Source organism: Pholis gunnellus (assembly GCF_910591455.1).
Source record: "Pholis gunnellus genome assembly, chromosome: 1".
NCBI classification, from domain to species: domain Eukaryota; kingdom Metazoa; phylum Chordata; class Actinopteri; order Perciformes; family Pholidae; genus Pholis; species Pholis gunnellus.
The window spans coordinates 7,223,103-7,246,693 of NC_136528.1; positions in this window are offsets into that span (position 1 = coordinate 7,223,103).

A 23,591-nucleotide genomic window follows, 5' to 3' on the forward strand; every position below is an offset into this window, starting at 1 on the left:
TAAATGCTATGGAAATGTTACACGTGTGCAGTATATGGGTTCACGGTGGTATTTATTCTGTGGGGCATCTTTTAGTGAGCCTTCAGGAAAACATGAGCAAAAAGTACTAGATTGAAAATCAAAACTTTTTACTTTTAGTTTGATAACAGAAGTAGTTAATTTCATTGTTTTCTTTTATTACAGTGGACTGTGTCATTATAATTATATATTTTTTTGTCTACAACTATTGACATGTTACCAATGGTGCTGTCCGGTAACGTTATTCCAGGGTTTAGCCGAGTTTTGGAGAAACATGGACTTTTGAATAATCATTTAACTATTCGTAACTATTGTTTACATGTGTACTTAAGCATGTTTATGCATGAGTGTATCTATGATCTATGTTCTATGCGTGCATATCGATTGTGATGCTGGCACGTGCATTGTGTGATGCAGCGGCTTGGAGCTCAAGACCAATTTCAATGCGGGACAATCAAGTACATCTTATCTTATAGTTCCTGATACCCTGTTGGAAACTGATTCGGGCACAGAGGTCATCAGGCCGTCATCCAACGCCAGCACAGTGGCCAGCCGACGTACAATCATCGGCAACCTCTGGTTCTGCTGTGTGAAGCCGATGCGGAAGTGTCTTTAAACCTGCATTCTCTCTAGTGTCCACCAGGAGGCGACTCCTCTGATCGTATAGAAGTCTATGAGAAAATGACTCTACTTCTCTCTTGATTTATTACCTCAGTAAACATTGTAAACATGAGTTTATGGTCTCAATCTCTAGTTTCAAGTCTTCTTTAATACAGCATGATGTTCATTTAGTAAATGATGGTCCATTTAGAGTCAAATACCAGTCCAGAAACCAATGGGTGTCATCACCATGACTATGTCCACTTCTTACATACAGTCTATGTGGACAAGTAACCTCACAGCAAGCCATAGTATGTCCGATTGTGCATGAAAAATTGCCGTCTCCTTAGCTGGTAAGCACCGACTTGTGCTGAGTTGCACGCATGTTTACAATTATAATTTCGGGATGAAGGTTTAATTTATGCGCACTGACTCACAGTGTCTGAGGGGGAAATTTGAGCGTTTTGTGCAGCTCTTCGCTGAAGCTTCTCAGGCATTCTGATTGTTCTGACAGTTCTAACTTATTTACATGTCACACTAAACAAAATGTGAGAATGAATGTGTGTTCAATTTTTACAGTTGCTATTTCTAGATCACAGCGGTGAAGCCATTGGATGTTTTTACTTTATTTTTATTCTTTTTTCACTTGTGTATGGAGAGGAGAGAAGCAGCATGCCTGTAAATGATACCAACACACGTTCTCTACGTACGGTCCTTGTTCTCTACGTGCGGTCCTTGTTCTCTACTTATGGTCCTTGTTCTCTACATGCGGTCCTTGTTCTCTACGTGCGGTCCTTGTTGTCTACGTACGGTACTTGTTCTCTACGTACGGTACTTGTTCTCTACGTACGGTACTTGTTCTGTACGGTCCTTGTTCTCTACGTACGGTCCTTGTTCTCTACTTACGGTCCTTGTTCTCTACGTACGGTCCTTGTTCTCTACTTACGGTCCTTGTTCTCTACGTACGGTCCTTGTTCTCTACGTACGGTCCTTGTTCTCTACTTATGGTCCTTGTTCTCTACATGCGGTCCTTGTTCTCTACGTGCGGTCCTTGTTGTCTACGTACGGTACTTGTTCTCTACGTACGGTACTTGTTCTGTACGGTCCTTGTTCTCTACGTACGGTCCTTGTTCTCTACTTACGGTCCTTGTTCTCTACGTACGGTCCTTGTTCTCTACTTACGGTCCTTGTTCTCTACGTACGGTCCTTGTTCTCTACGTACGGTCCTTGTTCTCTACTTACGGTCCTTGTTCTCTACGTACGGTCCTTGTTCTCTACTTACGGTCCTTGTTCTCTACGTACGGTCCTTGTTCTCTACTTACGGTCCTTGTTCTCTACGTACGGTCCTTGTTCTCTACTTACGGTCCTTGTTCTCTACGTACGGTCCTTGTTCTCTACGTGCGGTCCTTGTTCTCTACGTACGGTCCTTGTTCTGTACGGTCCTTGTTCTCTACGTACGGTCCTTGTTCTCTACGTACGGTCCTTGTTCTCTCTACGTACGGTCCTTGTTCTCTACGTGCGGTCCTTGTTCTCTACGTACGGTCCTTGTTCTCTACGTACGGTCCTTGTTCTCTACTTACGGTCCTTGTTCTCTACGTACGGTCCTTGTTCTCTACGTACGGTCCTTGTTCTCTCTACGTACGGTCCTTGTTCTCTACGTGCGGTCCTTGTTCTCTATGTACGGTCCTTGTTCTCTTGCGGTATAGTAGAAAAACGAGCACCAACAAGACTTTTTGCATCGACTTGGTACTGAAGTGTCGTTTCTTGTGACTTCTCTGCTGCAGTTCACTGTTGCTCTGAACTAGTCGAAAGAAATATAAAATCAATATGTGGCATTCAATGTTGATATTTTGGCAGGCCGCCACAAATACATGAATGTATGGGAAACATTTAATCCATGTCCTCGTTTTTTATCCAATCTAATGTAAGATTCAGGATAAACATTCCCATGTACTGTAATTTGGAAGGGTTCAGCTCATTAATGTAAACATTCGTCGCAGAATATAAGAAAAAGGCCTGTTTAATTAGTCTTTTTTTATATATATATGTCAACACATTGCATTGGTCCACCGGGTTCACTTTATAGATAGAACGTTTTTGGCCCTCTGAACCGTCGTGCATTTCTGTAAAAATAAACTTTGGGCGTGAAAAAGCCACCGTGCCGAGGCTGCCAAATGAACTTGATGAATGAAGGAAGAAGGGTTGCTCAGTGTCGGTCAGGTGTCGGACTGAGCTGTGCTGCAGTCGTCATGAGTGACACCATGAAGTGCATGAGTCACAGGGCACCGAACTGAACTGGCTTTGAGACGCCGACAGCCATTCAGCCGGACAGCTGGAGGTGGCCGTGTGACGGTGTTGTGGGGGAATCGTCCATCCTCACTTGGGCGGACTGTGATGGATAAACAGGCCGGACGCGATCAACAGCTTGTCGCGCAGATTCTGGGGTGTGCGGGACACCGGACGACTCCCTGCACAATGGGAGATTTCGGCGACACCTACGGTACTTTAATGTGACACGAGTCGGCTCCAGAGAAGGATTTCACGTGAACATAACAGAAACCAATTGTTTTCAAGCAAGTTGCAAGCATCTGTGCCATGTTTGACCCACATAGCATCTTGGTGTCCAGACGATAACTCATCATCTTGAACCTGCTTTTTTCCTGCAGTAAATCCTCACTTTGTGTGCTTTTGGATCTATATTTTCTTCAGGATATTTATACTTTGTACAGGACGTCATTAATCCAGATTCCATAAAACATTTAGCTGTACTTCAGACTTTAACATCATCATCTCTCATTCTATGCAGCTAATGGACTCTGTGTATATCAGCTGTCAGCTCTCTGGCTGGTTGCTCCATTTTTCTTACCTCGCGGTGTAAGTGTTAAAAATCATTGGGCTTCATTTCTAAAGCAATTAACCCGATAGAACAAAACCAAACTCGGTTGCCAAAGTGAGCAAACTTCAGAGCGCTGTCAAATTTCATTGTGCATGTAAGCTATTTGGAGCGTTTTCTTTTTTTTCTACAGCTTTTGGAGTGGTTTTGTGTGCATCCACATGTTTACAGATGTGGCTCAATGACGTCAGACTATCAGCTGCCAGTTTGTACAATCAAACCTCCTTTTCCTCCCAACCAGAACTCACAGTGTGACACGGAAAATGTTTTTTTTTCTTTGTGAAATGGCGGAACAAATGAAGACATCCAACAGTCTGTTGTTATTGTAAGAACTTTGGTTTTTACATGTCACGCACACATAGAGCCAAAGGACTCTGGGGGGGGGAACAAACGTTACAACCAGCCGCAGGTGATCATAAGATCATCCCGCTGTCACTACACACCAGTTTGCCCTCTCTGTTTTTTTTTCTTCTGTTCATTCAAAACAGCCAACGAATGCTGATATTGTTGTAGTTGTGGGGAAGAAAGAACAGGGACTGAGTCACGCTGCAGAAAAAGTACCTGAGGGGAATCCTCCTCGTCCAACAGGCAGCTCGGCTTCAGTGCGTTAAGAGATGAGGAGGTTGAGTAAGTTTGATGGGCTTTCACAGTAAATTCCTTTAGTTCTCTTCCTGCAAAAAAATACCCTCAACACTTTATTTATTTTTATTTTTTTGAGATCCAACTCTTTGGTAAGCCTTCACAGCTTTGTGGCAGAGATGTTGGCACCTGAATGTTCTAGAGAGCCCAGTGGAACCACAACTTGTGGGTCCTGATCCAGAAGTAAGAAAACCTCATTCAAAATCCCACTGACATTTGTAACCACGCTAATGATTACAAATAAAGCCTTGAAACAGAACAACAGTATAGGAGCTATGTTTCACTTTATAGAAAATCTAATATCCTTAATTCAATATATATTTGTTTTTAGCAGCCGTTTCCCACAAGCCCTAGATGTTTGAGGCAATCAGTTTGATTATTTTATAGGATTTTGCATAATTTTACATGAATATAAATATTCTCATAATATTGTGATAATGACATCACTATAGCCCAGCTCTTGTAATATCACTATGAAAACTGTTAAGGTATATTTCACTATTTCAAATGAATCCCAGGATTACATGCTCCTCTTCGTTGAGAAGATTCTAGACCCTGATTGAGAATTTACATATCGAACTCTGACTGAAGTGATGGGAGAGTCAACGCGAGGGAGAGACGCCAACAGCTGATTTTATTGAATTGTTTGTGAATTCAAAATGTATCTCGTGCTCTGATGCTACGTTCTTATGTGAGTGTGAAATAGCCGTGTTGTTGTTTCTGAAAGATGGACGATCCTTCTTGTCTTTAGCACATTTTCCCGCCGCTAATCCGTCTCTTCAGATAGTGGAATAATTCTGGGTCACCCCTGGAAGATTCCCTAAAATTCTTTAGACTTATTGTATAATTCTGGAGATACAGGCTTTACTTTACTTAACATCAGTATAAGTAGTTTATCTCATGTTGAATATAAAGTCTTCATCTGCAAATTGATGAGATTAATGCAGTAAAAGCATAAAGTCTTCTGAAATGGAAATGTATTATACTTCCCTCCTTTTCCTAGCATGCTCATACTGACATGCTTCCACTTCACGTGTATTGCTTCATTCTACCTCCAATCACCATTCTAGTTGTTGTTGAAAATTGTAAAATCCACGTTACCAAAGCGGTGGACACATTAGAGTTGTTTTGCTCTGACGATTGTTGTCAGGCGTCCCGGTGCCGGACAGCGAGCCAGCCGGCGTCATATTGAGCAGAGGAGGCAGCTCCATTCATCACTGGCTGCTGCAATGTCGCTCAGCACATGAAACATCGGCAGCTGACAGATGTGGGTCAGCTTTATCGGCCAGAATGATAATCGCCGTCTGTGCCGCCATGAATCTGATGTTGGGGGGGACTGAAGAACGGGCTCCAAAGGTGCTGACGTACCCCCCAAGAATCAAAGTCACAGTAACGGAGCAGCCGTTTCTCAGCTCATATCTCTTAACAATAAGCTTTCAGACATTTTGACACATAGTAGCAAAGGCACAGATTTCACAAATAACATTAAGGATGATTTTGTTCTCGGCTCATTCCCTGTTATGACAAATTAAAATGTCTGCTGCTTTGTTTTAACGGCTATTCTTCAATAAAAACTACTTATGCTGCAGCAGGGTGACTTTTACTGTGACGAATATGGAAAATAAAATGTTTTACAGCCGCTCCTCTGACCGCTATAGTCACAGCCAAGGTTGCAAACCTTCAAGCTGGTTTGTTTTCAGACTGAAATAGTTCACTCATCCCTACAGGAAGATGTGTGACTGTGATGAGCAGCAATGCGACGGAGGAACAGGATCATGAACGGATCTACTCTCAGGCTTGTTCGTCTCATTTGGTTCATCGTCCACAGACATCTTCTGTTGTGTCTGAGTAAACAAAAGCACGTGGCTGATTATACAGGATGATGTCATTGAACCGTCCAGGTGCAGATGAGGAAGCTAAGCTGTCGAGTTCATTTCATTTTTTCATGTCCTGCTGAAATGCAGCGCAGGAAGAAATGTAAACAAAGATTCACACATTAAAGAGCAAAACTGAATATTAATATTTTCTATTTGCGGTTCTGCACATGTAAAAAAAAAAATAGGCTCCGCACATTCTTACAGTACGGAGTGAGTAGTGTGTTTTATCATAATAATAAAAATAATATGTTTTTATAGCACCTTTAAAAACCGAGTTTACAAAGGGCTTTGACAGACAAAACAAGGCGAAATAACAGAAAGAATAACTAAGATGATAGTTAAACCCTGAACAAATAAAATACAATATGATACGAACAATAATATAATATAGCAATAACACAGTAAATATACGACATCACATCAAAGCCAGTCTGTAAAAACGTGTCTTAAGAAGTGATTCAGGAGAGATTACTGATTCTACGAGCCTTAATATAAAATGATTGTGTAGTGGCAGCATTATTCAATGTGGAGTATCAGTCTGAGGTCGGCTTGTTGTCCTCACCAGGTTCTGGTCGGGTGAGCGGTGGAGGTTTGCCGGTGGGTTCTGAGCGAATGAGCAAAGGGAGGCTTTGTGGACGTGCACGGAGGGAGAACGGGTTCCGTTCAGCTGGATTCACCACCCACACTGCAGGGACACGGAGCTGGCTGAACATCGGCAACGGTTCCCTTCAAACACTTTCTAAGGTAGCAAGCAGGCAACGGTATGGATTTATGAGTGTAATGACCAGCTACAAGGACAAAAGATTTAAAAACAAAAACATGCATTAGTTTCAAATATTGAGGTTGACACATTAATCGCAGCAGGCCTACTGCTGGGCCTCAGGAATTATTGCGTTGGGTAAAAAATCAGGTATGTGTCCGGCCTTACGCATTGCAATGAGGGTAAGCGTGAAAAATACTGAGTGTAAATGAACTTGAATGAATCTGGTTCACACACAGCAAAGCTTTCTGGGAACAATAAGGCATGTTTGAGCGGTTAGAAAAGAAAAATAGCTCATGCAGCAAATTCAAAAATCAAAGTCAAGTGAAAGATTGTTGGCCATCTTGTTGTTTGGTTTGGTTTCGATGTAGAAGCCCGGTGAGTTTGATTTAGTTATTTCCATAAGATAAAGTTCAATTCAGCTCACTTTGTTCTAATTCGAACCGTGTTTCCTGCCTTTTTATCCTCTTTCCATGAAGAAGGAGACGCTGGTTTCCTGTTGTGGGACGAGCTTCAGTGATTTGGATGATACCTGATGAGCACGGTCTGGGTTCAGTCCTGGGTCGGCTAACGGTTCTGTTGGTTTCCGTTAGCTCTCTTGTAAAATGTACGAAATATTTTGCCTAATTTTATGCATTTTGAGCTCCGTTCCAACTGTGATCCTGATGAAACAGCTTTAGAGGCACAGTGATGGATTTCTGTGGAAAGGCTTTTGCAGCTTTTAAGGTGCTGCTTGTATCCTTTTCTTTTTTGGGCACACAGAGGATGTTGGATGTCGTTGCTGTGTTTGTCCCGTTCTGCTAGATGAAATGACGTGAAATCCGGGCCGCTGTGATCCCGTTCAAACAAACTTTAAAGCCTATTAGTGACTTTGCATTTCCCCCATTGACGAGTCTTGGCTTTTGTTAACTGCAACTAATTAATCTTTTGTGTGCAGGCCAAAGACAAGCAAAGTACACGACGCACACAATGCAAACTCACTGATTATCCCTCATTTCAACAGGATGACAATCTCCTTACAACAAACACTCAACAAATACCCCCCAAACGCCCTTACGGAGGGATTTGGTGGAGAAATATGCATTTTGTTTTTGTTCACATCTTACTCTTACTTCAGGAACGTTGTACTTATTCTAAGTAAGAACAAATGAAGAAGGGAACAATTACGAATCAACCAGCGCCCTTTACAAAGCCGATGAGCCGTCCAAAATACAATTCCCTCTTTTCATCTTCAGCCCAACCTCAAAGGTTTGTGAGGGGACTATTTACTGAGCAGCTTTACGGCAGAATGGCTCCGTCTGCTTGTGTTGTGGGAGGTGGAGGAGGTTCTTTAGATGCAGAGGATTGTATGCGTGGACTGAGATATGACGCAACCATGAAACTCTACGTTTCAGTTAGTGCTGCTGCTTTGAAAAAAGGGCAACATACCGGATGAATATTCATGTATTTCTGTCATCGAGATGTTTGAGATGTGAGACGTTGTTGGTAATACATCAGGTGAATAAATAGTTAATTCCACAGAATCTCATACGCTCCAGTGTAATATTGACGTAGCAGTTTCCAAAGAATCACGGTGTAAATCTTAAAGTTATTGCTACGTAAACCTTTCCTGGTTTGAATGTGACCTAGTATTATTGCACGGAATAGCATCATAATAAAGCGTCGGCATGTTAAAACGCATACTGTACTCAACCCCAAACCGTTTTTCAGCACCTGAGTTTCTGCAGCGTCCTCGTACGTCTTTGCTCTCGGTGCTGTGGTGCTGCAGGGAGGAGCAGCAGCTCTCACGTCCTCCACAATCAAGTGTTTACAGACGTGGCTCCCTCTGTGCTGCTCAGGTCCACTGTGTGATGGAGCGAGGGACGCTCAGTGAACGTCCACTGTGGGTTATGCCTGACGAGTATTATTACGTTCACCGCTTAATGCTCCCACTAGAATTGAGGTGTTGAAGAGCTGAGCGGTATTTTAGTTTGACAAAAGTCTTAATTTACCCAGAGTTCATAGCAAATTAGTCCTGATTAAGATAGTCAACTAGACAGTTCTGTGTAGCGGATGCATTTCACTTCTACCTGACGTCTGGATAGATTGAGTTACATTATGATGCTTTCATGCTTTGTTCAGTAAAAATGAGTATTGGACAAAGTAACACTTTAACGTATTATCTTGTAAAATGCCGATTTTGTCGAGACACTGGAATACATCCAGTTGTTTGAAGGAGATGATTTCACAACAATATAAAACAGATATTAGAGATGAATTATCACCTGTTTAACTTCCTAACACGAGCTCTAAGCAGCTTATAATACATCATTAAAACTACTAATGACAATATGTTTTTATCAATTAAAATACAATCTTTTATTGCCTAATCATTTGAATTGTGTGTTTTCTATGCAAATAACCACAATCGATGACTATTACAAAGTAAAAGGACCATTTAGAATTTGTGATGGTTTACACTGACTTCAGAGCAGTTTAAATGGTTTTCGGGATTGTGGTGAAAAAAACAGTCTGGAGCTTTGTAGACCAGCTGCTATAACTGAACAAATCAACAACAAAAATGATCTGTATCGACCGAAAATTGCTCGAAAAGACGACCAGCAATCCGTATCGGTGCCAGAAATATTCAAACGGGGCATCTCTAAAAGTTATAGTTTCTTTTTCTTCTGATCCGATCTGTGACTCAAAACTACGATCCGATCTGAACAGTGATTCTGTGATTCTGTGATTCTCCTGAAGGGTCCTGGTACTGGTATCGTCACCAGTTATGCAGCTCAGCCATCACTGAAAACAGAAACATTAGCACCTGTGCTGCTGCTGTTCATGCTAGTTCTGCTGATTGCAGGAGGATAACTGAGTAGCTTGTAGAATTAGATATATAGATTAGATATACAATGTGCATTATGCAACTCTATGACACACAATGGGATGAGTATTGTAGCGTCCAGTTAAGAGGAAATACAAGCAGTACCCCCCCCCCCCCCCCCCCCCCCCGGTATTTCTGCTCTAAAGCTTCAAGACGGAGGATTTATTTCACCATAACTCCTTTTTTTCATCTATTTCCACTGAAATGGCTCAAAGGCAACATTTGATGAATTATTTCTGTGGTCATTTTGTGGGTGTGGTGGTGTTGGCTTCTCAATACAAGAGGGAATAAAAGGACGCTATTTGAGGTAATGGGCCCATTTTCTGCACCACTCGGCACAATCGGAGCCATGGAGGGTTGGATAGTTTAGGTTGTGCAGTCCAAAATACTTTAAAATAAAGTAAGCATGAGTGAATTAATACCTTGTTATTGTTTAAAACGTATCACAGTATATCACACAGTATGTGTTCAAATTAAATATTTCATACTCATTGCCTTTGCACGAAGTAAGTGCATTTTACCCCCCAATCAATTTGTATTTCAATGCTTTATGTCTTACTTATTTATTGAAATGTACTACACAGTACATCGTACACACTGTCTCTAGAGGGTGCTCTATTTTTCCCAGATGAAGCATTGGGATTTTAATTGTGAGCAGTCACACACCAGGTGAGAAGACAAAGGAAAGAGCTGAAGCTTTGAGCACATGCAGTACTTTTACAACCAGACTCAGTCCAGAACTCATTAGATGGTCCGTGCATAAAGCAGCAGAGACATTAATTCTCCTGCAGAGCCGGTCTGGGGACCTGGACCAGCACACCATCACTACTTTTCCTGCCAGTCTGTCTCCTCTGATGATCAATTGCGGCGAACAGAAGGCAGCTGGAAGCTCGCTTCTCAAAACTATTGCAGTGTGCCAGCTCATTTAGGTTGGCACGCCTCGATTAGTCTTTAATCTCACTGGCCTTTGCTAAATCCTCTTCATCATTGATAAAATAAACTGTCAGCTGAGAAATCGTAAGCATGCACAATGAAAATCAGGACCTTTTGGATTCCTCTGCAGGTTATTTATGCTTACATGTAAAAGAAGAAATCACTGAGTCTAAAACAAGTAGGTTAGTGAGGACGGTAGTGTTGTAGGGCACATTATTTCTTTATTTATTTTTAAATTAATTAATTTATTGAGTGTTAGTTTTACAATTGTATGCAAAAAGACAAACACTGACAACCCCAAAACATATTTGCCAATGCAAATGATCTGCACACAAGCATAAAGCACAGGACATAAAGCTGCAGGGCCTCTCCGGGTCACCCCTCTGCTCCCCGGCCTGAAGATCATCTTGTCTTTTTATGTTACTGATGGTTTTGCCCTTGTGCACAGATTCATAAAAGATAAGATGAGATGAAACTTTATGGATCCCTGTGGGAAGATTCTGTCACTGCAGCGGCAGAGGAATGGCTTTCAGCAGAGTTGGGGGGGGGGGGGGGGGGGGCAGAACTCAAGAACACAACTAGAACATAAAAAGTAGTCAATGGAATGATGAAAAAATAGAGAATTCATGAAGAGTGTAAACATTTGTGGGGTGAAAACATACTCTGCAATTTTAACTGACTCTTTAAGTGGGACGTATTGAACGATTGATTCATGTGTAGTCCCTCCAGATGCCTTGACTGCGGACATAAATTTTAATTTGTTGATTTGAAATAAAAGTTTTATACAAAATAAATTATTTTTAAATGTTCGGTTCCCACTGTTAAATCAAGTCGTCCATATGAAAGGTCAGCCTCGTAGAAAAAAAAGTATGGAAGCCCATTTCTGTCACTGTGAGGAGAAAAATAAAGATCCTATAAGTCATTATAACGAGATACTATCTCTATGTTGACTCAGCATCTCATAGTTATCACTAAGTATCTCATAATTATGACTTACTATCTCATAAAAATGAGATACGTATCTCGAAACTATGACTTACTATCTCATCAGATGCACAAATGCAGCGAGAATTAAAGAACAATAAAAGAAATGTGCGCTCTGCAAGAAGAGCGTCGTGTCGCCCAACAACCAGTGAATGCCCGCGTTTGTTTATGTGCATGATTTAAAGCTTCCAGCCGGCAGAGACTTGGTGTCTAGTGGTGTTTCGTTTAGTCTAGACGGGAAGGGGTCACGTCCGCTGCAGGCGCAGAGCTCACTGCAACCCCCCCCCCGTCTCCACCTGTCTCACTGCTCTCTGCCTCGTGTCTCTCTCTCTGTTTCACAGCACTCTGTCTGAACAAGGGCAGGATGACTGTGAGTATGTCGTCGTCTCTCGCTCTCTGTTATCGGGATGAGGGGGGGGGTCAACGTGGGGGCGGGGGGGCTTTCTAAATTAAACACTGTTGGAAAGAAAGCTCTGTATTACACCTGCATTAAAGTGTCACATGTGTGATATATGAGAGCTGTGAAGGAGTCGAAGCGTTTGTTTTCTAGGACACTGTGGTGACCGGCGGTCAGGTGACCCGCAGAGGTGCTCGTGAGGCTTTAGCTGCAAACATTGAACAAGTACTGTGTTCTGTTTCTCTCTTAGAAACCTCTTAGCATCCATATTCACCCTCAGCCTTTCGTCTACTCTCTGCAGCACCTTCTGCATTAGTAATTCGGTACACAGTAGATCATTTATAAACATTAACATTTCAGAACCTCTAACTTTTCGGGCAATGTGTTCTTGACTAATATTTGCATGCAGGAGAAGAAATAATGTACATTTAGACAAAATGAGAATTATTACCGGGGAGTGTTTAACAGCACATGAAGTAGTTTGGATTTTCTTAATAGAGTTAGTAGTAGAGTTGTGTATTTTCACATTTCTCTATCATCTTGTCTGAACCACTTGCATTCACCTCATTAATTCATCCAAATATCTTAATGCCTGCGTGAATTAAACAAGACCCCATCTCCTAATACATACATAATAATAAGACGTTTAAATTGCCAGGTATCTGGGTGACTGCCCGTAACTCCCCGCCGAATCAGAAAACCTTTTGTTGCAGCCGTTACACAGGCTGTATAACGGCTGTTATGGCTGTTGTCTGCACATTTTGCACCGCCTCTCTGGCAAAGACTGAGTATCAGAAATGAACGTCGTTGTTGTGACGTCGCCTATCGGTTTGTAGACTGCGGTTTTGAAGCCTGGTTTTGGCCAAATTCTATATATTCTATACAACCAGAGGAGTCGCCCCCTGATGGACATTAGAGAGAATGCAGGTTAAAGGCACTTTAGCACTGACCTCACTTTTCAGAACAGGAGGTTGCCGCCTGCTCACCAGCAAAGCCTGTGCGTAGTGCAGACGACAAAGGCTTCCCCTCGACCCTTTCGGCATCAGCTGGCATGTTGCGCTAGATTAAATTGGGGTTAGTTGAAAGTCTGGTGCGTTTTATACTGATGCTTCACTGTTCGTTGTGCGCTGGTATTAAGACTCTAAAGGCCACTTCCCAAGCATCTATATTTAACGCCCTGGGCGTGAATGTTCCTCGGCACAGAAACATTTAACGGACCAATGTTGCTGCAGAGAAGAGGCCCGTCAGAGGCGAGAATCAGAAATGGAGCAAATTCAAAATGTTCGACGATGCAGCTAGGAAAAAAACAATAGTTACCAAATGTATCCAAAAGAAACCAAAAATGTAAACTGATTTAAACTGCTGAATGTTCAATCCGATTTCTACAATGCATCATTTCTTTTATCTTCCAGCAACAGGAAAGCAACAGAATTATAAGCTTGGTGTTTACGCTCGGTGCTTCTTCCTGAAGTGAATCTTAGAAGTCATGTTTCACTCCTCTCCTCATATTTTTATGGAGACTTTATTGTACCGTTGGAGCATGTATCAAAGACCCAGATATTTTTTTGCTCATCTTTTGTACTGACGATACAACAGCCTCATGCCTGTCCAAGCCTTGGAAGCGCTCCAGCTGACGGTCACCTGCCATCGTGTTTGCAGAAAAATTAAAAGGGACTTTTGATTTAGGAACACCCAAAAATAACTCTCCCATCTCGGTGGAGGAAATGCCACTCTTCACCTCCATCTGGTCCGTTATTTTTTTGCAAGACACCTTTCTGTGAATTGTTGACCTACTTAATCTCTCGAGCCTGAAGCACTTTCGGTCCCTATGTCTCCAGAAATATGTTGTAACGACAGCGTATGTCTCCGCCAACGTTTAGCTTGTGATTAGTTCGATACCTTTGTTTTTAGAAGAGGAAAAGATGGGAAAACTGCCTCTTCTTACGACACATAGCCCAATTAATAGCTGAATCCATAAAAAAGTGTGTTATTAGATAAACCACTTAACTTTAAACCATGTAAACATCATGATCGATAAAAGCTGATTTAGGTGATTTCTCCTGGTAATTGGTGATACGGTGTGCATGTAGATGTACTCCGCTAGAAAGCTCCTCAGTAATTCGAAACCTCCTCTGGCCTGTTGACATTTCCTATTTGAAAGAGCATTGCGATAACCGGAGAAGAGCCGCATGCATCCACAGTGTTGAGCTGAGAGCTGAGTGTGCGGTGGGTAAACAGAGCTAAACGCCCCGCGTCGTTTGGAAACGGCATCTGTGGAAGCCAGAGGTCAGGAGTCTTGTGTACCCAGACATGTGGTGAAAAACAGCTAGGGGAGGCGATTTTTAACAGCATATCATCAGACCTTAATTAGTAAAGTGGTCTTAAGGGGCCGCGCTTCCCATCTGTCCATCTTTGACATATCTCGTCCTTCACATCTCGTCCAGAGGAAGAAAGCACGAGTGGCCGCCTGTCACTGCATTGCTGTAAGTTAATCTGGCACATTTGGAAGCACAGTGAGTGTATTAATAACACAATTTGTTTTAGCTGCACAAAATGTGTCCCAAGCTTTTGCCCACATGATGCTTTAAGGAAAGACAGGGGTGTAACGATGCCAGAAATTGCCAAATTAATACCAGGATAAAAACACTTTGGGTAACAGTAACGTGAATTGAAACTCACCTTGGATACTTTCGAAGTTCATATGCGATCTACACCTGGAAATGATTACGCTGTATCACAGACCGCTGCTCGTTCCCTGTGTGGAACGAGAAGTCGACGTTGATTTATTTGTCACGTAACTCCCGTGGTTATTTAAACCCAAAACCACAATCTCCACGTCGCTCTTTTGCATTTCAAATATGGTCACTTCTGGTTATTGGTTTGCGGCCCTAATCAAAGATGGCGACGGCAAAATTGTCAGAACTCGAGGCTTCATAACGACAGTCCACTAACCAACTGGGTGACGACACGATGACTACGTCCACTTCTTACATGCAGTCTGTGGTTAGAACATACGAGCCGTTGTATGAGAATACGTCGCACAACACAGTGTTCTGAACAAACGAGCTCTTCTTGCTCCGCTTTGCTGCTCCACCGCTCTGTTTTGCGAAGTAACCGCTCCGTCCACCGAGTGTCGGCTCACGCTGAACAAAAAACAAAACGGACAGAGGAGTATCCAAAGGCTTTTCATTGGCATTGTATTTACCCAGAATTCCTCCCGTCTGTGATGTGCTCATCTCTGTCTTTCTCTCTCGCTCCTGATCCACATTTGGTACGGCTGGATGGTCATTGTGCCAGTGGTAGAATTGGAAGAGATTGTGTGCCGGCCTTTCCGTATGTTCCCCCTTCAAGTCCTCTGGATGTGCCCGCGGAGCCGAGAAGCCGCTAAGCAACAGCCTCTTGAGAGGCAATTGCTTCCTGGTGATGAGGTGAATTGACATTCGCTTTGCCGCGGTGCTGTTTATCCCCCCCCCCCCCTCCGTCTGCCCTCCACCCAACACAGAAGCCACATCAGGAGTGTGTGTGTGTGTGTGTGTGTGTGTGTGTGTGTGTGTGTGTGTATGAGAGACTGAAATGCATCGTCTCTCTCTTGAATTAATACAATAGATGGGTCTGTGACTGTGCTATTCAGATTGATTCAGAATCGTCCATCCACAATGGAGGACGGTGGTTTCTCCTCGGCTAACGCACTCTCTGATGGTATCTCTTACCGACACGCTTCGGTGCGTCTGAGCGTTTCTTGCCTCCAGACGCAGTGAAGGGAAAAGAACACATTCTGCACAACTGACAGGGTTTATTCTTCTTACTGTCAGAGCTATTTGTAAAACAACTACTCGTTGGTGACAATTGTTTTTTAGAATATGAACAATGTGCACTTCATTCTTTTTGTGGAAATCTCTACCAGAAGCTTTTATTCTACATAGTGGAAGTTAAACGCAGGGAACACCAAAATAGACTGACGGCTTCTCTGAGGATATTCATGTAGAGGCTGCAGGTTGGGGAGGAGGTGGTGTTGTGGGGGGGGGGGACTTTTTTCTATAACATTACCTTCACAAGCGCAGCTGTCACTGCTGTTGCATGTTTGTTTTTTTTCTTGTGGTTTTAGCGCAAAAAAATCATTAGCAGAGGGGAGCTGAAATGAAAAATAAATAAAAAAATAGCCGTCTTTTTCTGCCTCATCAGTGAGATTCAAACTGAGCGTGAGTTACGTAAGCACTGCTAAATTTATCAATGCTCGTTTTATGCAAAGCCTGAGCTCCCAGGCGCAGACTGTGTGATGTTCAGAAGGGGGGGGGGGGGGAGCTTTTGCTTCCCTGCGAGCCATTTGTGTTCTATTTTTGTGGCTGGAAAAAATAAGATTTAAAAAAGAAAAAAAAAAAAAAAAAAAAGGTGATGCTAAATTTAGCTCCATTTACTTGAAGGAAAGCGAGAAAGTGTGGCTTCACGCTCAGAGGCGTACAGACAATCAAAGCAGACTTCTGACAGTTTACAGCAGGGGGATTACAGTGAGGAGTGAATGGCAGGCGCAGTCTGCATATGCTGCTTTCCTCAGTTCGTGTGTGTGCGTGAGTGTGAGTGAGAGGTGGAGAGTGTGTTGTTTTTCTGGTGTGTGCCTTGAAGGAAAAAGTGTGTGAGATAGTGCAGGTTGTCTCACAGTCTCTCTGTTCGCTGCATTCGCACAGAAGTCTTTTGTCAGATTCAAAAGTGGCGAGTCCAACATCTTCGCAGACAAACAAGGCGTCTCTCTCCTCCTCCATGAAACACACACATCTCACGACCTCCACTGACAACATTTAAACCGTAACCTAAACCCTCTTTATGTCTCTAATTCCACACGTTAATCCCCCCCCCCTATCCTAAAGTTAATCCTAATTCTGTCAGTTGGAAGTCTTAAAATTCAAGCCCTTATATGAGAGGTATATGTTTCTTTTCCTTTTTTCATCAGTCTGTCATTTATATCCTGTTCAGAGTCGTGGGGGGAGCTCACACTGAGTAAGAGGTGGGGTGAAATAAAGGGTGGCCTGTCTGTCACACACAACATAAAGACAAACAATCAATTCACTTAACCTGCATGTCTTTGGACCGTAGAAGGAAATCAACACAAACATGGGGAGAACATGCAAGTTCCTCACTCTCGTTGCAGTGGTGTAACGATAAGTCCTTTATTTAATGTACTTATGTTTCTATCTGAAGTACTTTAGACAATACTAAATAACAACATCCTAATTCAACAGAATGATACTAAGCACTAATGGTTCATAGTAAATTAGCATTTGGATCTTGTTTCTGTAATATTATTTCCATTCAAACCGGATGTTGGATTGGGAAATATTTAGTAATATTAAATAATCAGCAAGTATTAAGTAATCGGATAACATTATAGGACAGAAGGGTAGTTTTATTTGTGTCATTGTAAAAGAATGTGTGAGTTACATTACATTTTATCCAGGACTATACAAAAAATGTCCAACATTAAGACCATATACTGTAGGTTTCTGCATTCAAATCCAGAGACTGAATATAAGAAGTGGACATAGTCATCGGGACGTCACTCGTTGGTTTGAGAACTGATGTTTTGAAGCCTTCGCCATCTTGGATTACGGCCGTCGCCATGTTGTTTTTTTTGCAACCGGTGAACAGAATTTACCATATTTGGAATGCGGAGGAGTGACGTCTAGTCTCTGGTCGTGACAGCGACCTGTCAATCACAGTAAGTCCCGCCCTAAAGCATACTCTGCTTTATGGTCTGTTTGTATGGTCTGTACACATGGAATGCCGGTCCGTGAAAATATTGTCTTACATGAAGCCGGTCCGTGGTGCAAAAAAGGTTGTGGACCTCTGCTCTAAATGGATCAGAATCTACTAAATCAACATCATGCTGTATTGAAGAAGACTTGAAACTAGAGATTGAGACCATAAACTCATGTTTACAATGTTTACTGAGGTAATAAATCAAGAGAGAAATAGAGTCATTTTCTCATAGACTTCTATACAATCAGAGGAGTCGCCCCCTGATGGACATTAGAGAGAATGCAGCTTTAAGACATTTTCGCATCGGCTTCAATCGGCAGAACCGTTTTCCGCCTGTTAAAACTACAAACTGAGGTGAGAGATATGGAAAAATCAAGTCATGTAATAAAGACTTCAGTTACTAATTGCCTCTCTGTCTGGTATGGAGTTTCCCCGACTCTGCATTAATATATTTTAAATATTTCCTTGCACTTAAATAACCACAACGCCTCACATTTTAACAGATAATATAATGTAAAGCCTTCCATATTTCCTTACACTTCTATTATCCCTCAAGACCCTCATAAAAAAACAAAAATAAGCAAGATAAATGTTTGGATGCTGCTGATTTTACACCTGCAGGATTTAACCAGGCCTGCAGAGACACAGTGTTTCTTCTGCACAACTGCCTACTGCCACTGTTTAAATGGCCTGAGGAAAATATCTCTTGGAGTATCTGTAATCAGAATACATAATGGCGGTAACCATGACAAGTTAATTACATCTACAAGTCACGGAAACTATTCCCAGCGCTGTTTATGTGGTTTAAATCCTCAGACCGTCACAATCCGACATGATTCGGGTGTCACCCTTTACAGTAAATGTTTCTGTTGTTGAGTTGTTTTTCTTTTCTCTCACCTTCACACATGGTTGCACTGAAATCCCACACGCCAGCAACAATTCAGTGACTCACCTCCCATTTGTGAAGCCTACATGCGCACCCTGATAGTACTACAGCCGGGTTCTACATATGAAAATGGATCCCCCTTCAACTCTGCTGATCTGTGTGTGTGTGTGTGTGTGTGTCGTATGATGTCGGAGCATCATGAATCGCGAAACATTTGCAACACAATCGGCGTTCCCACGTTCAAAATGGAGGAGGGGAGCTTGTGCTGCGAGGAGCCGCTGGATCCAAGTCTCTGTGCTACAGGGATATGTTTTACAGACCACACTGCCTGTTACCATGACAACAAACCGAAATTCCCCCCCCCTCCACACACTTCACCCAAGTGCTTCTCAACACTGAAACAATTCTCCCCTCTCCGCTCCCCCCCCCCCCGCCCCTCCAAGTTACTACCTCGCCTCCCTGCTCCCAGCATCCTCGGGAGTTTAGGGAATACACTTCAATTGGTCTCCCGCAGATGAGCGGAGCGAGACGGATCACATGACGGATCACATGACGGATCACATGACTGATCACATGACCGATCACATGACTGATTCAGATGTCAGTGAGATCACCGCCTCGTTTCTTCTCTCTCTTCAGGCGGTATCAGCTACTCCGGCGGCGGCGGCGGCCGAAGAAGAAGGACTCAGTCACCTGTTTGGTCGCTTTACGCCACACGAGCAGAGAAAACACTTTTGTTTTTGGTGTCCAAACAGTAATAGACCCCCCCCCCCCTCCAACCTTACCTTGGAGACAGTGGCGATGACGGTCAAGCTTCAAGCTAGGGTACACTTACACGCTGTGGGTGGTCCCGACACCGAGTTACCAGACCTGAAGAGTGCAAATGCCAGACCAGACCGTGACCCCTCGATCCTCCTTCCATTCTCAGACCTCGCGGGGTCGGAGACGGATGAAGATCAGGCAGACGCTCTATTCCGGGCCAAGTGCATCTCAGATTTGACATTTCTGACAACGGCTGGCACTTTCTGTCTTTTGAAAATATTGAACCTCAGAAAGGTTCTGTCGCAGGAAATACAACAAAACAAGAAGAAAGCATAAACATTCAAGCACCATGAATATGTGGAAGAGACAAACGTCTGACAGCATCCACTTCTTTGCTGTTTCTATAAGAAAGCTGTGAGAAAGTGAAGCACATTGGGATTGAATCCACACTCAGGACAGTCTTATCAGATTAATAACACCCTTTCCAGACAACCCAAACACTGATTTCTTCTCACTTTTTGTGTGCAGGAAGATTTGAAAACTAACAAGCTGCTTAATCCTCCCGACTTCAAAGCAGCTGTTGGGCTGTGAGATAAATCCAATGGAAACCACTGATGTTTTGATGTAACTTGGTGTATGTGGGATCGTGCTGCCGGCTCACACTTCCTGATAATTGATCTTATTATGTGGTTTGTTTGTAGATGTTTGCATCTATCCATCTATCTCTCTCTCTCTGTCTGTCTAATAGAGGTGCAACGGATCATACAACTGACGGTTCGGATCGTATCACGGATCAGAGTCACGGATCAGCACAAAAGAATAAAGGGAGCAAATAAAACTTCTTGAGATCCCTGATCACGTTTTTTTGCCGCCCATACTAATTGTCGATCATTGATGATCCATATTGGCAGATACAGATCCCTTTGTTGTTTGATTATAGCAGCTGGTCTACAAGGCTCCATCTGTCCTTTTACTTTGTTATAGTCGTCTGTAGTTTTTTCTTCATAAAAACGCAATTTAAATGATTAAGAAAAAAGAGATTGTATTTTTATGGATTAAAATAAATCTTGTCATTAGTAGTTTTAATGATGTATTATTGTATTGTAAACAGGTCATAGTTCATCTCTAATATCTATTTATGTTGTTGTGAAAACATTTCCTTCAAACAACTGGAATTATTCAAGTTTCTCACCAACTCTACATTTTACAAGATTACATGTGAACACATCATGATAATGTCATAATTTACCTTCGCCCACTACTCATTGTCACTGAACAGAGCCTGAATGCATCATAACGTTCGTTGGCCGTTAGCGGTGTTGCTAACGTTACTAGCTCTTCTGTTGATTTAAACACGGACTGATTGTTTACAGTTCAACGTTATCAGAGATCGGTGACTAGAACAGCAGAAATGCCGAAGTCCTGATCACATTTTTTACTGAATATTGGCGGAAAACGATTGTCAGTAAATCTTTATTTCACACTGTGATGGTTAACAGTTAACAGTGGTCCGTTAAACCACTTCTATCTATCTGTCTATCTATCTATCTTAGACGTATTTCATTTTTACAGCAGTACTGTTAAATGCTATATCTATCCTTGACAACACATCTATCCAATGTCGTTGACTGTCAAACCTAATAAATTGAGTAGTGAAAGGAGTTAGCCAGGGGAGTAAGTCCAAGGTCAGCTCCACTGGATCTAAGTGCAGAAGCTGGTAAATGTTCCCCTGGGGAGGTCACTGGCCCGAGTCGTGCTGTATTTGTCTGGCAGAAGGCCTGCTGACATTTTCTGGATGTATAAGAGCAGTTTGTCCGTGCCGGCAAGCACAATAGTTGCCGACAACTTTTCCGACCCCGCAGCACTGCAACAGGAGCATTGTTTGTAAAGGAGCGGGTTCCTTTTTGGGATTTGGGCGATTGGGTTTCAGGGGCCAGCGGCTTACAGCACGGCAGCGTTGGGTTTCCTTCCTCCCGGAGGGGGAAGTGGCGGACGCCGAACTCACTCGCATGAATGTACGAAAGCAGCCTCCGACCACGTGGCGAGATATTGTTCCCTGTCAGGTGTTGTCTTACACCTCTGAGTGATGCCGGCGTTTTCCTGGTAGACAGCAGCAGACGCTAACTGAGGCAACAGGAGCTGTGGAGCGGAGACGGTGACGTGGCCGCACTCCGTCTATCTGCATGTAAAGTTTATGATTATATTAAGAACATGAGGCGTTTTGCTTCAGCCACAAATCTACAAAAAACAAGTTGAATCAACATGACTCCATTCTTCCCTTTTTAAAGGCCTTTTCGAGCTGTTATTCTATCATGAGTACTTTCACACAGAAAGAAAATATCACGTAGCGGGAGAAAGAGACATGTTTTTTTTTTGGTGCTTTTAAATTGCGGATAAACTCGTCAACCAATCACATTGTAGACAGCAAACTTTATCGCTCCTATTGACCCTGACAAAGGTCCACTCCTTCCGCTCTCCCCTTTCACAATAAAAGCCCTAGACGTGTACACTGCGTAGCTGTTTAGCAGAGAGGAATTCTCTCAGAGCATTTTGCTAAAAGGAAGCTCAATAAAATGGCTCACTGTAGCTTATCTATTCCAACTTTTCTATTGAAAAAATGTTGCAACTGTTGCAAATTTGCATCGCTAGGAATAGTTTTAATGCAAAATATTCACAGGTGCATTTTTGTGTTGTTTATTCGTCACGGCTCCGTTGTGCAAAGGCCTTAAAATGTACATGTGTTAGAGTGCAGTATTGTTTTTCTCACATTACCAGTCTCACCAGACTGAGGATAACAGTAGTAACCAACCTTTGGATTTGGCCCGCCTGCATGTCTGTTGTGGACCACAAAATAACAATTGTGCACACAGCACCACTCATGGTGTGTCCGCGTTTGCTCTATCGATTCTAAACAATACAAGTATGGAAACAGTGGAAACATTTTAGAACACAGTGTAAACCACAATAACACCGTTAACAATGCAAGAAGACACATACAATGATAATTATGGTCATCCGTCTGTCCCCCCGGTGCATGCTGGGAGGTTTGTTTTTTATGCCTGCCTCAGAATGTTACAATGGAAAACATACAAACCACCGGCAATTTAATTCCAGATTAGAAGAAAAAAAATGTAAATACTTGTGTCAAACACAAGAATACAAAATATGAATTTATTGCAGAGCACACAAAGAAATCCAAAGAGGTAACAAATGTTCTGCTGCTATCTCAGCCTGGCGGCTCGTTTGTTCACATTCATAGTTTATGCAAGCGCACGACCACGAGAGCCGGCGACACGTTCCGCATCGCTGCTTCTTCAGGTTCACTCGCGATGAGTAGGCGGTCGTCTGAATGAGCCGGTCGGCCGCGTGTGTTTGGGCGTGGGCACGTGTTCCTGTGATCGTGTAGGACGGACCTTGTGTACCTTGCCTTGTTTAGTGGAGACAGCTGTAAAGAGTGAGCTACTATAAATATCTTCAACGCTGGTCTAATTCTCTTTCTCCGTGACCTGATCCCAGAGTCGTACATCGACCTTTCAGGGTCGCTGTCATGCACAACGAACTCATGAAGAAACTCCATTTAGTTTCTCAAAGCTTTGTGGAGCATTAAGGATGATACATAATGTTGTCAGGACTTTGTGTGTGTGTGTGTTTTGCAGCGAGGAGGCACAATCCGGCTGCCGTGTGTCCGTCAATCACCAGCATGATGGATGATCTGGTGTTTATCCAAGAGTCAAGTAATTGCACCACAACAGACCCCATTTAAAATATTTAAACGGTGTCCAACACGAACGGCCCGGGCATCGAGTTTCAAACGCAACCACCGTAAAAGGCCACCGGGTGAAAACGTCCTGACGCACTGTGACACTCGGCCCCTGCTGACACAGTCTGTGTTCTGTCTGAAAGGCTGAAGTCATGTACGTAAACATGTCCAGCAACAGTTCAGCAAACATAAAAAACACAAGCACATGAAAAAGTGAGCGTGTGTTACGGTGAGAAGTGGCCCCCAAACTGGATTCAAGTCATCAGCAGTTCACGTCTAACAACGAAAATAACACATCTTAAAAAACACTTTTGTTTTCTGAATTTTTATTGAATATATTATATTTTTCTTTAATCAACATTGCACATATTCCATTTTTCAATCACATCTCATATTGCTGTCTACAAAATGTTATGAATGTAGAAAATCCAGAAGTTGGAAGGTTTACCAAAAAATAAAACAAAA